We start from the raw sequence: 17619 nt of genomic DNA on the forward strand, positions 1-17619 counted from the left end.
TCATTTTTTTTCCAATTATTATTTATTTGCTGGAATATAAGTTTGTCATATATGTAGAATGCAATTTGCCACTAAGGAATATAATTGGTGTTAGTAAATTCCCTTGTCCTTCTATAGCTGGTGTGAAGTCATATAAAATTTATAAAGTAATTAATCTCACTCCTGATTCCAGCTGTGGGGTAGTCGGGTTGGGATGTCACTGTTTACAAATAAGCTACCTACAGATGCTTCCATCGTGGGGTGCCGTGCTAGCGGAAGGACGTAGTGGGTTAAAGGTACATTAAAAAGTAATTTTTATGTATAGTATATAACGGCAATCAAACACTGCATGACAAAGGATCTACATACAAAATAAATGTTTTGAAAACATTTATACTTGCAACGCAAATATATATTCTTATAAAAGAGTATGTGTGTTTATAGCATTTGCTGTGGCCAATAAGGCAGATATATATATATATATATATATATATATAAAAGTTCCTGCGCTGATCAAGCAATCACTGTGAATCATGCGGCAGCATGGTCAAGTATCTTAAAGAGATACTAAACCAAAATATTTTCTTTCATGATTCAGATAGAGCATGCAATTTTAAGCAACTTTCTAATTTACTCCTATTTATCAATTTTTCTTTGTTCTCTTGTTATCTTTATTTATAAAGCAGGTTTGTTAGCTTAGGAGCCGACCCATTTTAGGTTCAGCACTTGCTTATTGGTGGCTGCATTAAGCCACCAATAAGCAAGCATAACCCAGGTTCTGAACAAAATATGTTCCGGCTCCTTCCTGCTTTTTCAATAAAGATACCAAGAAAACAAAAAAAATTGATAATTGGAGTAAATTAGAAAGTTGCATAAAATTGCATGCTCTGTCTGAATCATTAAAGAAAAAAAATTGGGTTTAGTATCCCTTTAAGTTGGCAGTATGTTTTTTGGTACCATACAGGTTTTTTGGGGTTGTAATAAAAACTAGAGGTGCCTCTGTATGCCAGAGTAGACATAAATATATACAGCAAGAGAATCCCTCTAAAAGGAATGAACAACATCTCAATAGCTTATGAGCAGTCTTTTAGCCCAATTGTGCTTTTCACAAGGAAGAACTTTTCTGAAGTATTTTATCAGTCGGATTTTCCCTAGTAAGATCAGTTCAGCCCCGAAAAAATCAGGCAATTCTCCTCTTAAAAAGGGCCATTATACACTCATTTTTTCTTTGCATTAATGTTTTGTTGATGATCTATTTATATAGCCCATCAAGTTGTTTTTTTTTAATGTATAGTTTTGCTTATTTTTAAATAACATTGCTCTGATTTTCAGACTCCTAACCAAGCCCCAAAGTTTTATGTGAATACCGTCAGCTACCTTCTCCAGCTTGCTCCTGTTTGTGTAAAGGGTCTTTTCATATGCAAAAGAAGGGGGAGGGGGGAGTGTCTGATATTTTCCACTTGCAGTGGGCTTTCCAAATACCTTTTCAACAGAGCTAAACTGTGAGCTTCTAAGTAAGTTTTTAAACAGTTTTATACTGGATTTTTATATCAGTATCTGTGCATCTTATTATTTATAGTAGTGTCTATGCCATGCAATTATATGAAAATGAGTGTATACTGTCCCTTTAACAAGGGAAATTAATTACATCCTCAGAAAATAGTTTCAGCCTTCTGTGGGCCTTGTTAGTTAGGTGCAGCCATATTCCTCTAAGCACATTGGGCGAGGAAATGTCTGGGTTCCTCCCCAGGGTCATAATACAAATACATACAGAAAGAGAAGAGCGTTACCATGAACAAACAGCTCAGTAGCTTGTTCTATGGCAAGTCTCCACCTAGGAGCAGCCTCTTTTAGCCCAATTGTGCTTTTCACTAGGAAGAACTTTTCTGAAGTATTATTTCAGTCTGATCTCGCCTAGTAAGGTCAGTTTATCCCGGAAAATCAGGCAATTGTCTCAACAAAGGAAATGACAACCCCATGCGATCCTAGAGTAGGAATAAAAAGCCCTTTTTTGTGACCGCTGTCACCACAATGATCACCACCTAGTTATTTTTTTTATTTTTTTTTAAAAGGAACTTGTACATTATAAAACAAACTTTATTAGAGGTCTATGATTTATTTATATTTTTGTTTGTTTCCCTAAAGATATCGTCTCCATTTAACTTTTTTTTTTTTTGGGGGGGGGGGGGGATTTGGTGCATTTCAAGACCAATACCATTTGAAAGAGCTGCCAATTCTTTAAGGGATCTTGATGGCCTGTAGCTGCAAAGAGAGCTGAGATTAAGGGAATTGAATAACCTTCCCATATCCAGCTCCCTTTCAGCTGCTATGACTTTGCTCCTTTGTGCGACATCACCGGCAGATCCGTTGAAGACTTCGGGGTGGCGCCCACTAAGTCACCAATGAGATTGGCTCGTCATGTGCACCAAATACTTTAGAATTACTGTATTGATTTAAAAAAAATACAGTATATGGTATTTTAATCATTAATGCTTAACGGGATATGAAACTTTTTTCTCTTGTAAGGTGTATCCAGTCCACGGATCATCGATTACTTGTGGGATATTCTCATTCCTAACAGGAAGTTGCAAGAGGACACCCACAGCAGAGCTGTAATATAGCTCCTCCCCTAACTGTCATAGCCAGTCATTCTCTTGCAACTCTCAACAAGCAAGGACGTTGTAGGAGAGAGTGGTTAAATATAGCTAGTTTATTTTCTTCAATCAAAAGTTTGTTATTTTTAAATAGTACCGGAGTTGTGCTATTTTATCTCAGGCAGGAAATAGAAGAAGAATCTGCCTGAGGTTTCTATGATCTTAGCAGGTTGTAACTAAGATCCATTGCTGTTCTCACATATGTCTGAGGGGATTACACAGATGAGGTAACTTCAGCGAGAGAATGGCGTGCAGTTTATTCTGCTATCAGGTATGTGCAGTTAGCATTTTCTAGTGTTTTCCATCTCTAGAAAAAATTATGATACCGGATTAATGTAAGTTAAGCCTGAATACAGTGATTTAATAACGACTGGTATCATGCTTACTCTCAGGGGTAATACCCTTATGATATTTACAATATAAAACGTTTGCTGGCATGTTTAATCGTTTTTATATATGCTTTGGTGATAAAACTTTATTGGGGCCTAGTTTTTTCAACATGGCTGGCTTAAATTTTGACTAGAAACAATTTCCACTGTTGTAGTATAAAAGTGACAGTTTGTGCAGTTAAAATTACAAACTGTGACATCCAGCTTCCCTCAAAGGCCCTCTGAATGCTATAGGACATCTCTAAAGGGTCCAAAGGCTTTCTAAAGTCGTTTATTGGGGAAGGTAGGGCCACAGCTTGCTGTGGCAGTTGGTTGTGACTGTTAAAAAACGTCTATTTCATTTTTTTGATCCGTTTTTTGAACTAAGGGGTTAATCATCCATTTGCAAGTGGGTGCAATGCTCTGTTAGCCTATTATACACACTGTAAAAATTTCGTTTGATTTACTGCATTTTTTCACTGTTTTTCAAATTCTGACAAAATTTGTTTCTCTTAAAGGTACAGTACCGTTTTTTATATTTGCTTGTTAACTTGATTTAAAGTCTTTTCCAAGCTTGCTAGTCTCATTGCTATTCTGTATAAACATGTCTGACATAGTAGAAACTCCTTGTTTATTATGTTTAAAAGCCATGGTGGAACCCCCTCTTAGAATGTGTACCAAATGTACTGATTTAATTTTATGCAATAAAGATCATTTTCTGTCTTTAAAAAATTTATTACCAGAGGAATCTGACGAGGGGGAAGTTATGCCGACTAACTTTCCCCACGTGTCAGACCCTTTGACTCCCGCTTAAGGGACTCACGCTCAAATGGCGCCAAATACATCTAGGGCGCCCATAGCGTTTACTTTACAAGACATGGCGGCAGTCATGGATAATACACTGTCAGCGGTATTAGCCAGACTACCTGAACTTAGAGGTTAGCGAGATAGCTCTGGGGTGAGACAAAATGCAGAGCATACTGACGCTTTAAGAACCATGTCTGATACTGCCTCACAATATGCAGAAGCTGAGGAAAGAGAGCTTCATTCAGTGGGTGATGTTAATGACTCAGGAAAGATACCTGATTCTAATATTTCTACATTTAAATTTAAGCTTGAACACCTCCGCGTGTTGCTTAGGGAGGTTTTAGCTGCTCTGAATGACTGTGATACCATTGCAGTGCCAGAGAAATTGTGTAGACTGGATAAATACTTTGCAGTGCCGGTGTGTACTGATGTTTTTCCAAATACCTAAAAGGTTTACAGAAATTATTAATAAGGAATGGGATAGACCAGGTGTGCCGTTCTCTTCCCCTCCTATTTTTAGAAAAATGTTTCCAATAGACGCCACCACACGGGACTTATGGCAGACAGTCCCTAAGGTGGAGGGAGCAGTTTCTACTCTAGTAAAGCGTACTACTATCCCTGTTGAGGACAGTTGTGCTTTTTTTTTTTAGATCCAATGGATAAAAAATTAGAGGTTACCTTAAGAAAATATTTATTCAACCAAGTTTTATCCTACAGCCCCTTGCATGCATTGCCCCTGTCAATCTAATCTAAGCTACTTAACATTCCCTTCAAGGGGCAGACCCTATTCGGGCCTGGTTGAAGGAGATTATTGCTGATATCACTGGAGGAAAAGGTCATGCCCTTCCTCAGGACAGGTCCAAATCTAGGGCCAAACAGTCTAATTTTCGTGCCTTTCAAAACTTCAAGGCAGGTGCGGCATCAACTTCCTCTAATAATAAACAAGAGGGAACTTTTGCCCAATCCAAGACAGTCTGGAGACCAAACCTGACCTGGAAAAAAAGGTAAGCGGGTAAAAAAGCCTGCTGCTGCCTCTAAGACAGCATGAAGGAACGGCCCCCTATCCAGGAACGGATCTAGTAGGGGGCAGACTTTCACTCTTTGCCCAGGCGTGGGCAAGAGATGTTCAGGATCCCTGGGCGTTGGAAATTATATCCCAGGGATATCTTCTGGACTTCAAAGCTTCCCCCCCAAAAGGGAGATTTCACCTTTCACAATTATCTGCACACCAGATAAAGAGAGAGGCATTCTTACACTGTGTACGAGACCTCCTAGTTATGGGAGTGATCCATCCAGTTCCAAAGGAGGAACAGGGACAGGGTTTTTACTCAAATCTGTTTGTGGTTCCCAAAAAAGAGGGAACCTTCAGACCAATTTTGGATCTAAAGATCTTAAACAAATTCCTCAAAGTTCCGTCGTTCAAGATGGAAACTATTCGTACCATCCTACCACTGATCCAGGAGGGTCAATATATGACTACAGTGGATCTAAAGGATGCTTATATTCACATTCCGATACACAAAGATCATCATCGGTTTCTCAGGTTTGCCTTTCAAGACAGGCATTACCAGTTGTAGCTCTTCCCTTGGGATTAGCTACAGCCCCAAGAATCTTTACAAAGGTTCTAGGGTCGCTTATGGCGGTCCTAAGGCCGCGGGGCATAGCAGTAGCCCCTTATTTAGACGACATCCTGATACAGGCGTCAAACTTCCAAATTGCCAAGTCTCATACGGACGTAGAACTGGCATTTCTGTGGTCGCATGGGTGGAAAGTGAACGAGGAAAAGAGTTCTCTATCCCCACTCACAAGAGTTTCCTTTCTAGGGACTCTGATAGATTCTGTAGAAATGAAAATTCACCTGACGGAGTCCAGGTTATCAAAGCTTCTAAATTCCTGCCGGGTTCTTCATTCCATTCCGTGCCCTTCGGTGGTTCAGTGTATGGAAGTAATCGGCTTAATGGTAGCGGCAATGGACATAGTGCCGTTTGCACGCTTACATCTCAGACCGCTGCAACTATGCATGATCAGTCAGTGGAACGGGGATTACACAGATTTGTCCCCTCAACTGAATCTGGACCAAGAGACCAGGGATTCTCTTCTCTGGTGGCTATCTCGAGTCCATCTGTCCAAAGGTATGACCTTTCGCAGGCCAGATTGGACAATTGTTATGACAGATGCCAGCCTTCTAGGTTGGGGTGCAGTCTGGAACTCCCTGAAGGCTCAGGGATCATGGAATCAGGAGGAGTCTCTTCTTCCATTAAATATTCTGGAACTAAGAGCGATATTCAAGGCTCTTCAGGCTTGGCCTCAGTTAGCAACTCTGAGGTACATCAGATTTCAGTCGGACAACATCACGACTGTAGCTTACATCAACCATCAAGGGGGAACGAGAAGTTCCCTAGAGATGTTAGAAGTTTCAAAAATAATTCGCTGGGCAGAGATTCACTCTTGCCACCTATCAGCTATCCATATTCCAGGTGTAGAGCACTGGGAGGCGGATTTTCTAAGTTGTCAGACTTTTCATCCGGGAGAGTGGGAACTCCATCCGGAGGTATTTGCACAACTGACTCATCGTTGGGGCAAACCAGAACTGGATCTCATGGCGTCTCGCCAGAACGCCAAGCTTCTGTGTTACGGATCCAGGTCCAGGGATCCCAAGGCGACACTGATAGATGCTCTAGCAGCGCCCTGGTTTTTCAACCTGGCTTATGTGTTTCCACCGTTTCCTCTGCTCCCTCGACTGATTGCCAAGATCAAGCCGGAGAGAGCACTGGTGATTCTGATAGCACCTGCGTGGCCACGCAGGACCTGGTATGCAGATCTAGTGGACATGTCATCCTTTCCACCATGGTCTCTGCCTCTGAAACAGGACCTTCTACTTCAGGGTCCTTTCAACCATCCAAATCTAATTTCTCTGAGGTGACTGCCTGGAGATTGAACGCTTGATTTTATCAAAGCGTGGCTTCTCCGAGTCAGTTATTGATACCTTAAGACAGGCACGAAAGCCTGTCACCAGGAAAATTTACCATAAGGTATGGCGTAGATATCTTTATTGGTGTGAATCCAAGGGTTACTCATGGAGTAAGGTCAGGATTGCTAGGATATTATCTTTTCTCCAAGAAGGTTTGGAAAAAGGATTTCAGCTAGTTAAGCGTCTGGCAGATGTTCCAGACGTTCAGGCATTTTGTCAGGCTTTAGTTAGAATCAAGCCTGTGTTTAAACCTGTTGCTCCACCATGGAGCTTAAACTTGGTTCTTAAGGTTCTTCAAGGAGTTCCGTTTGAACCTCTTCATTCCATAGATATCAAGCTTTTATCTTGGAAAGTTTTTTTTTTTGGTAGCTATTTCCTCGGCTCGTAGAGTCTCTGAGCTATCTGCCTTACAATGTGATTCTCCTTATCTGATTTTTCATACGGATAAGGTTGTCCTGCGTACCAAACCTGGGTTCTTACCTAAGGTGGTATCTAACAAGAATATCAATCAAGAGATTGTTGTTCCATCCTTGTGTTACACAATCTGTCCGTGCTTTAAAGTTTTACTTACAAGCTACTAAAGATTTTCGTCAAACATCTGCTTTGTTTGTTGTCTACTCTGGACAGAGGAGAGGTCAAAAGGCTTCGGCAACCTCTTTTTCTTTTTAACTAAGAAGCTTAATCCGCTTAGCCTATGAGACTGCTGGACAGCAGCCTCCTGAAAGGATTACAGCTCATTCCACTAGAGCTGTGGCTTCCACTTGGGCCTTTAAAAATGAGGCTTCTTTTGATCAGATTTGCAAGGCGACGACTTGGTCTTCGCTTCATATTTTTTCAAAATTTTACAAATTTTATACTTTTGCTTCTTCGGAGGCTATATTTGGGAGAGAGGTTTTACGGGCAGTAGTTCCTTCCATTTAAGTTCCTGCCTTGTCCCTCCCTTCATCCGTGTACTTTAGCTTTGGTATTGGTATCCCACAAGTAATCGATGATCCGTTGACTGGATACACCTTACAAGAGAAAACACAATTTATGCTTACCTGATAAATTTATTTCTCTTGTGGTGTATCCAGTCCACGGCCCGCCCTGTCATTTTAAGGCAGGTAATTTTTAAATTTAAACTACAGTAACCACTGCATCCTTTCTCGGCTTGTTTTCGGTCGAATGACTGGCTATGACAGTTAGGGGAGGAGCTATATTACAGCTCTGCTGTGGGTGTCCTCTTGCAACTTCCTGTTGGGAATGAGAATATCCCACAAGTAATCGATGATCCGTGGACTAGATACACCACAAGAGAAATAAATTTATCAGGTAAGCATAAATTGTGTTTTTAGTTAAAAAAATAAATAAAATCAAAGTAAACATAAACAGGAAGTTTAACACTTAGAAATTCTCAGTGTACTTACTGCCTTTAGTGAGATAAGGGAGCTACAATTATAAAACTTACGTTTTACTGTCACATAAGTTTTACAACAAAAGTAATCTAAAGTACTAAGAATCTGGCTAGAGCTAGTGCAGGTGTTTCTTAGCAACCACATCAAAGTAAAAGCTATTACTTTGACTTCCTGTAGAGACAGGAAGTAATGCACTCTGCTTATATAAAGTTACAAATAAATAAATAAAAGGTCAATCCTTTTAAAATGATTAACAAAACATATTGCAATGTTTTCTATTAAGTATAACCCACTGTTTACTGCTTTTCATTACAATAAAACAGACACAAGGGTACCATGTTTATTTGCAGCCAATCAGAGGCAGTTTTAGACCCCACTATTTTAGGGGTGCTAAAATATGATCACAAAGATAAATGTTTTTAAAATATTAATTGTGCACACTGACCTTTTATATCACAGTGAATTACTTATAACGGATAAACAAAAAATGAGTTAAATGCCCCTTAGTGTTATAGCGTTTTTAGCAACGCATTAGTTAAAAAAAATAGTTTTATTTGTGACATTTTACAGACTGTGCTCTTGAGGTTTTGTTTACAGACGTTAGGCACTATATTAGTTTTCCTTTCTTCTTGTGATATTTAAGTGAATATTGAAGTAATGTCTTGATATGATTCTGATCAGCCCATTAGTTAATGTAGAAAAGGGTGCGTTTCACTCTCTGGCTTGTATCTTCCTAGAAAAGCCAAATTAAGCTTTAATTGACTTTTTTTCTGCCACACTTTGTAGTTGACCTAATTAGGGAAGTTTTCTGACTTCTGGCCTATATTTTTCTACATTGACTTTAGTTGACTAGCAGATTACAAATGTGCTAAGTAACCTGTTATCTCTAGCAAAATAAATGCATTTTATTTGCTTGTAGCAATCTCTAATTGGAGACTTGCAAAATAAATGTATTCCTAAGGTTAACCTATGGGGCAATACTTCAAAGTCTTTTTTTATGCTGAATATCTGACTTGTAAGTAAGCATTTTCTGTAATCATTTACTGGAAAGTGTTTTGATTTATTACTGCTCCGATCTTCCTCATAATGCATATTACGTTAAAATGTCTGGGTGCCAAAGATCCTTTATTATTTTATCTTCTGTGAGATGATAGTCTAACCTGGTGGTATTTCACATTTTTCACCTTGTAAACAAATATTGTCGTTGTCCGTATTCCCACCAGCAAGTTTTGTTAATATCATGTAGTTATACTTTTCATTGCAATAAGTTGTAAAGTAAAAAAATATTCCATATAAATTAATTTCACTCCAGTTACTGTTCCTAGCAGCTGTTTCTATAATATACAGTATTTAAAGGGACTCTTACAACAAATTAACTCTTCAGCTGACTCGAACTGTCAAGCGCACTGTGATATATGGTGACACAGTACTTGGGATCTGTTCTCTTAATCACACTATGGATTAAGAGAGCAGTTTTACACTATAAGCAAAGATCAATTATAAACCATTGCTTTTCATCATTAAAGGGCTATAATACCCAAATGTTTAAACACTTGAAAGTGATGCAGTATAGCTGTAAAAAGCTGACTAGAAAATATCACCTGAACATCTCTATGTAAAAAAGAAAGATATTTTACCTCAAAAGTTTCTCAGTAGCCACATCCCATTGTAAAGGACTTCTAAGCAGCAAATCAGTATGTCTCTCCTGGGACAGCCGAAGGAGCGTGCTTTCGTGCACACTCACCTTATTTCCCTATTCAGTGTAAGGAAGTTTACAATGAAATCTCATGAGAGTTAAGTGAAATCTCATGAGATCACAGTAAAAGAGTTCATGACCTCAGCACTGTTGATGCTGATTGGCTGCTGTTCATTTCTTCTTCTTTTTTACCTGCAGCTGGGTTGCAGCTGAGTATAGCTTTTTACACAGAGCGAACTCTGCTGAGCTGAGGAAATTATGAGGTAAAAATTTTTCAGCTTTTTACAGTTATACTGCATCAGTTTCAAGTGATTTAGCATATGAGTATTATGTCCCTTTAAGTTCCTTAGATATAGTTTGTGCAGTCTTTATAAGCGGCAAAATGCCTACATATCCCCTGAAGCCTACATTTAATATGAAGCAAAATATGGTGGTGATATTAACCATGTTTGCCGATGATTAGTTTGCAAATCTCCATTCCAAAAAAATAAATAATTTAATAAAGTATTAAGAGGCAGACATTTTGTATGCAAATTAATGGCTACTATGAAATATTTTTTTGAAGTTGTCGGGATTGTCATTTTGAAGTGCTAAAAAGCAAATGCACATTGTTTCTAAAACTTGCCTTAGCAGCATTTGAATGCAAAGTTGCCTTTAGCACGGACCATAAAATAAGTGCTTCTGTGAGGTAAAGCCGTATCTGCTCCTCATTAACTGCAGGCGTGCTTCTAGCCAATCCAGAAACACTCAAAATTCAGCACAGTTGTTTTGTGAGCAGAAAAAAATGTCAGTCGGTTCTCGATTACTGTGTTAATATTCTCTGGCAAACCTTTTTTTATTATTTTTATTTTTCTTACCATCCGCTTGTAGTACCAGAGTTTGTGCTATTCTTGGCACATCTTTGAACAAGATAACCCCCCCTGCTTTATTGATTACGATCCACTTTAACAGACTTAAAGGGTCAGTAGGCCTAAAATTACATGCTCTAATAATTTAGAGCATGTCAGTTTCGCACTACAACGTCCCGTGAAGTATGCTAAAAAGCTAAAAAAAAATTTTTTAAATATTTACGTGAATTTCAGTTGACATTAATTCACAATAAAATGTATTTTAATATAAATTAAGTGACAAATTGAGGTATTAAATATTTAATAAATTCACCATTTATTTTATTAGCATACAGAATATATTAACATTGATTTTTTTTTACTTTTAAATATATATATTTTTATTTGTTTGACATTTCCCCCCCCCCCCCCCCCCCCCCCCCCACTGGCTTGATGAAGAGGTCAGTGGGGCATCGAAACGCGTTGTTTTTTATTTTTTAATATGAATGAGGGAGAAAACTTTCTCAGGTACTGTTATGAGATCTGCTTTAGCTGTTTCTTCTGCTGTTAATTACTCTAGTGAAACATGAACTACTAAATCACATTTATAAGCCACTTAAACTGTGCAAATTTGCATACGTTATGTTTTCTCTCTCCACTCCCTGTCGACTAATAACGTAAACATTCCAAAAAAGCAAATGTGTTAGTTTCTTAAAGGTTTTTACTTGTTACGGTAGCTGTGTTCGGTAATTCTCCACATTGTGTTGCCCAAGAGCACCTTTGTGTTTTATAGGACCACAGGGAGATGTGAGCTTCTGGAGATTGTAAAAATAAATCCAATTAAGTTCAAATAGTTCAGTTTTGTGGCAAACTACAAATACATGCAAGAGTAGCAAAACATTATAGTTATGTCATGGAAAATGGGCTCAGAAGCATATTCCCAAACACGGCGTCACATCGCTCAGCTGTAGGGAGCACAGAAATAAGGAGGAGAAAAAAATTACAGATGTCTCATATCATCTTACTGTGAAATTTAAAGGGACATGGTACCTAAAATGTTTCTTTCACGATTCAGATAGAGCACTGGTTTTCAAACCTGTCTTCAGGCCCCCCTAACAGGCCTTATTTTGAGGATATCTGTACTGGAGCACAGGTGAAATAATCAGCCGATTAGTAACCATGGTTATTTTACCTGCTCTCACCCAAGGTAATCCTGAAACTCTGACCTGTTAGGAAGTTGTGGGGACAAGTTTCAAAACCAGTGAGAGAAAGCATGCAATGTTAAACACCTTTCTCATTTACTTCTATTATCACATTTTCGTTGTTCTCGTGGTATTTTTTGTTGAAAAGCAGGCTCATAAGCTCAGGAGTGTGCATGTGACTGGAGCACTATATGACAGCAGTTTTGCAAGAAAGTTATCCACTAGCAAGAGCACTAGATGGCAGCGCTATTTCCTGCTATGTAGTGATCCAGACACCTACCTAGGTATCTCTTCAACAAAGAAATCAATTGGAATGAAGCAAATTCCATAATAGAAGAAATTGGAAACATTTTAACATTTTTGTGCTTTTTTTTTTTTTTAATCATGAAAAACAATTTAGGGTTTCATATCCCTTTAATGGCACTTACAACTGCAATAAAAAGTGCTGGAGATGTTTCTTATAACATTACTGCTTATATCTATGTACTGAACCCACCAAACGCTGCTGCTGCTGCTGATTGGTTCAGTAGCCATGTGAAGCTCTGGACCAGTAGCACGTTACCTGATTAACTTAAAGGGACGGCCTAGTCAAAATTAAACTTTCATGATTCAGATAGAGCATGCAATTTTAAACAACTTTCCAATTTTTTTTTCTAATCAAACTTGCTTTGTTCTTTTTGCTATTCTTTGTTGAAAGCTAAACCTATGCTCCTTTCTAAGCCCTTGAAGGCTACCTCTTAGTGCATTTGAACAGTTTTTCACATCTAGCTAGTTCATGTGTGCTATACAGATAACATTGTGCTCAAGCCTGTGGATTTACCGATCAGTCAGCACTGATTAGCTAAAATGCAAGTCTGTCAAAAGAACTGAAATAAGGGGCAGTCTGCAGAGATACAAGGTAATCAAAGAGGGGGAATTATTTTGGACAAACCTCTTTCCTAGCATGTTCTCAATACTATTTTATTTTATAACAGCCAATGTGTTTTTTTAGTGATGAAACACTCTTTACATTTAAAGAGGCATAAAACCCACATTTTATTTTTTCATGATTCAGATAGAGAATACAATTTAAAAAAAAAAAGTTTCCAATCTACTTCATTTTTCAAATTTGCTGCGATATACACAGACACATGCACACTCCTCCTTTTCAACAAAGGATAACAAAGAAAATGTGATCAAAGAATTACATTGGAAAGCTGTTTAAAATGAAATGTTCTATCTGAATCATGAAAGAAAATGTTGGGGTTTTATGTCCTTTTAAGCAGAATCCTAATGATGCAGATTATAAAAAAAAGTCAATTAAATCCAATCAAAAGTTACATAGTAGATGAGGTTGAAAAAAGACAGAAGTTAGTGTTTTTGTTTTTTTTAAATAGAAAAAAAATAAAAAGACATAGCTCTTAACTTTTTTTTATCATTGATTGCTTAAAGCAGTGGTCTCAAAGTACCGGCCCTGGGGCCATATGCGGCCCTCAAGATAGTTTGATCTGGCCCTCCCTTGATTATTAATTTGGCCCCATCAATTGTTTTAGGGTTGTAAGAGGTGTAACAAATTGATGATCTATAAAGGCACTTAAAAGATAACTATAAAGACAAGCATTGTGCACTACTCCCATTATGCACTACTTAGATAAATGTCACTTTTTATTCAGTTCCAGAATGATCACTTCACTTGGCACTCACAAGATAAATATACACTGTGTATGTCTGTTATGGACTACAATTCCTACCATGCACTAAAACTTGACTAAATGTCACTTTGAGATTCTAGTTGATCCAGTCCCAGAGCACTCACTCTTTTCAAGTGGCCCCCATGGGAGAAGAACACTTGGCCAGTGGCCCCCGGATACAATGAGTTTGATACCCCTGGCTTAAAGGGATAGGAAAAGTCATAATTAAACTTGCAGGATTCAGATAGAGCAGATCATTTTAAGAACTTTTAAATTCTCTTCTATTTTCAAAAGTGCTTTGTTCTCTTGGTATCTCTTAAAAAAAAAAAAAAAAAAGCACATACCCTACACTAGTGGGAGCTAGTTTCTGATTGGTGCCTGCACACATTTGTCTCTTGTGATTGGCTAAATAGATGTGTTCAGCTTCCTGCCAGTAGTGCAATGCTGTTCCTTCAGCAAAGGATAACAAGAGAATGAAGCAAATTTGATAATAGAGGTAAATTGGAAAGTTGTTTATAATTGTATGTTCTATACAAATCGCAAAAGAAAATGTTAGGGTTTCCTGTCCCTTTTAAGCTTAATTTCTAATCTATAAACCATATCATGAGGTAGTTTGAAATTTCGGCATTAATGGTTATTTATCTAAAGCTAAAATAAGATGTGTTTATAGCTGACTAGTAACTTTGATATTTCTTTGTTTTTGCCTCAGAATCTATAGCGCTATGTAGGTCGATATTCTGAAGAGTAAATATAATTCGTTTGAATAGAATAAAACCATTTGAATCACTGGCATTGACTCTCATAATTTAATTAGTATAATGAAAATCAGTCGTTTGATCCTACACGTACATTTGTAGAAAGGATTGGATTTTTTTCATATATGCTGTAAAGCAGTCTTCCTATACCAGACCCTATTTAAATAGAATTTTTTCGCTTGATGAGAAAGAGATGTGCTCAGACCTGCATGATCTGTATCAAAGCTATCATTTGCTTATGCTTATTATGTATGGGCAAAACCCATCCAGTGTATCATAGTAACTGATGTTTTGCATCATAAAGAAGAAAACACAAGCTACTGGTCCATAGGAGATTTTCATCTAAACACTAATGATATAGTGCATTTCTATTCACAGTCTGGAATCCTTACTGCGAGATAGGTGGATGCATCTGCGGTATCTGCTGTTCAGTCATTTGGCACCTAGAGTGCATTGTCTTTAAAGTATAATTGAAATAAAATAGGCACTGAGATGCAGTATATCTAAATAGGCAGCAAATAGTAGGCTTGCCACCCCTAGCTTTCTGCCAAGGCATTAACAGCCACATAAATACCATAATCATGTTGTGGTGTTTTTTTTTTTGTATGCATTTTATCGCTGTTGGGGAAATGCCTATTTTAAAGTGAAGACCTTTGTGAACTGTGTTTTTCGCCTATAATGTGAGTGCTATTCAGTCATGTCAAAAAGTTATTGTTTTGAAAACAAAAAAGGAAAATAGGTTACAGAAATAGGTTGCTTAGTAAACCAGAGGTAGTATGATTTTTTTTTTCTCTTTTGCATTTATTTTTAGTTGCTGAAGTATATTCCATACCCATGAAACATCCTTTATTTATTTATTTTCACTATAAAAAAGATTAAAAGCGTTGATGAGCATAAATAACCTGCTATTCTAACAACATTTTAATGGGAAATTGGATGGTTCAAATAAACTGTTAATTCAAATTTGTAATTGCATGTAATGACAAATTCATACCAAAATATGGCATCAATTTAGTTAATATCATAAGTGATATCTTCAGAAGATTGTGTGAATTTTTTTGTTTTAAAAATACAGATTTTTATCACTGTTGATTTTGGGAACATTGTGATATCAAGCAAGAGTAAAATTTGTGTAGATCTGTGCCGTACCGCTCTATAGATAGATGTGCCGTAACGCGTTTCAAATACCATGTGTATGTTTACCACCCAATAATAGATATGACGTAACTCTTCAGATACCATGTGTATGCATACAACCCTTTAATAGATGTGCCGTAACTCTCTTCATATATCATGTGCATGCATACCACCCGGTAATGGATGTGCCGTAACACTCTTCAGATACCATGTGCATGCATACCACCTAATAATAGATATGCCGTAACTCTCTTCACATACCATGTGTATACATACCATCTGATAATAGATATGCTGTAACTCTCTTCAGATATACCATGTGTATGCATACCATCTGATATCTGTGCCATAACACTCTTCAGATACCATTTGTTTTTATACCACCTAATAATAGCAGTGCTGTAATGCTGTTCAGATATCGTGTATGCATACCACCAAAAATAGATATACTGTAATGCTCTTCAGATACCATGTGTTTTTATACCACCCAAAAATAGATATACTGTAATGCTCTTCAGATACCATGTGTTTTTATACCACCCAAAAATAGATATATTGTAATGCTCTTCAGATACCATGTGTTTTATATAGGGATGGGCGAATGTGTAAATTTTCGAATTTCGAATGTAGAACGAATTCTAAATCCGAATGTCGATAAGAACGAATATTCTTAAAAATTCGAAAATCGAATGTTATTTACAGTTTTCGAATGTCTCTTTCGAATTCGAATTTTTATAATTATATCGAATGTCCACATTCGAAATTTCGAATTTAACATTCTATTTAACAAATACTATTCAGAAGTTCAATAGTTCATGTGGTAGGGCGGGAATCTAGTAAATTGATACATAATATAATTTTGAATGTTTCGATATAGAATATTGCATAATTTGAATATTACATTTAAAGAAAGCATTAGAAATACTATTACAAACATATAAATTCGAATTTTTTTGAATTCGAATATAAATTCAAATTTTTCAAATTCGAATATTGCATAATTCGAATATTACATTTAAAGAAAAAGCATTAGAAATACTTTTACAATCTAAATTCAAATTTTTTCAAATTCGAATACACGTATTGCATAATTCGAATATTACATTTAAAGAAAAAGCATTAGAAATACTATTACAATCTAAATGTGAATTTTTCGAATTCGAATACACGTATTGCATAATTCGAATATTACATTTAAAGAAAAAGCAATAGAAATACTATTACAATCTAAATTCGAATTTTTCTAATTCGAATATTGCATAATTTGAATATTACATTTAAAGAAAAAGCAATAGAAATACTATTACAATCTAACTTTTATTTTCGAAAAGAATATTTTCGAATGTAATCGTAAAATTCGAAATCGAACATTCGAAAATTGAATGTTAGAATGTTATGTAAACATTCGAAATTCGATTAGAACGAACGAATGTGTTAAAATTCGTTCTGTTTTTCGAATGTTGCGAAACATTCGCCCATCCCTAGTTTTATACCACCCAATAATAGATATGCCATAACTCTCTTCAGATACCATGTGTATGCATAGCATACCACCCGATAATGGATATGCCGTAACTCTCTTAAGATACCATGTGTATGCATAGCACCCGATAATGGATATGCCGTAACTCTCTTCAGATACCATGTGTATGCATACCACCTAATAATGGATATGCCGTAACTCTCTTCAGATACCACGTGTATGCATACCACCTGATAATGGATATGCCGTAACTCTCTTCAGATACCATGTGTATGCATAGCACCCGATAATGGATATGCCGTAACTCTCTTCAGATACCATGTGTATGCATACCACCTGATAATGGATATGCCGTAATTCTCTTCAGATACCATGTGTATGCATAGCACCCGATAATGGATATGCCGTAACTCTCTTCAGATACCATGTGTATGCATACCACCTGATAATGCATATGCCGTAACTCTCTTCAGATACCATGTGTATGCATACCACCTGATAATGCATATGCCGTAACTCTCTTCAGATACCATGTGTATGCATAGCACCCGATAATGGATATGCCGTAACTCTCTTCAGATACCATGTGTATGCATACCACCTAATAATGGATATGCCGTAACTCTCTTCAGATACCATGTGTATGCATACCACCTGATAATGGATATGCCGTAAC

General features: G+C 37.1%; 1 protein-coding gene across 4 annotated transcripts in view; it reads left to right on the plus strand.

Moving 5' to 3' along the window:
• The window catches only part of PARD3 (par-3 family cell polarity regulator), a 1150653-nt gene that overhangs the window by 943394 nt on the left and 189640 nt on the right, over positions 1 to 17619 (plus strand). The gene's annotated exons all lie outside the window — the stretch shown is intronic.

This window comes from Bombina bombina, chromosome 5, assembly GCF_027579735.1.
Source record: "Bombina bombina isolate aBomBom1 chromosome 5, aBomBom1.pri, whole genome shotgun sequence".
Lineage (NCBI taxonomy): Eukaryota > Metazoa > Chordata > Amphibia > Anura > Bombinatoridae > Bombina > Bombina bombina.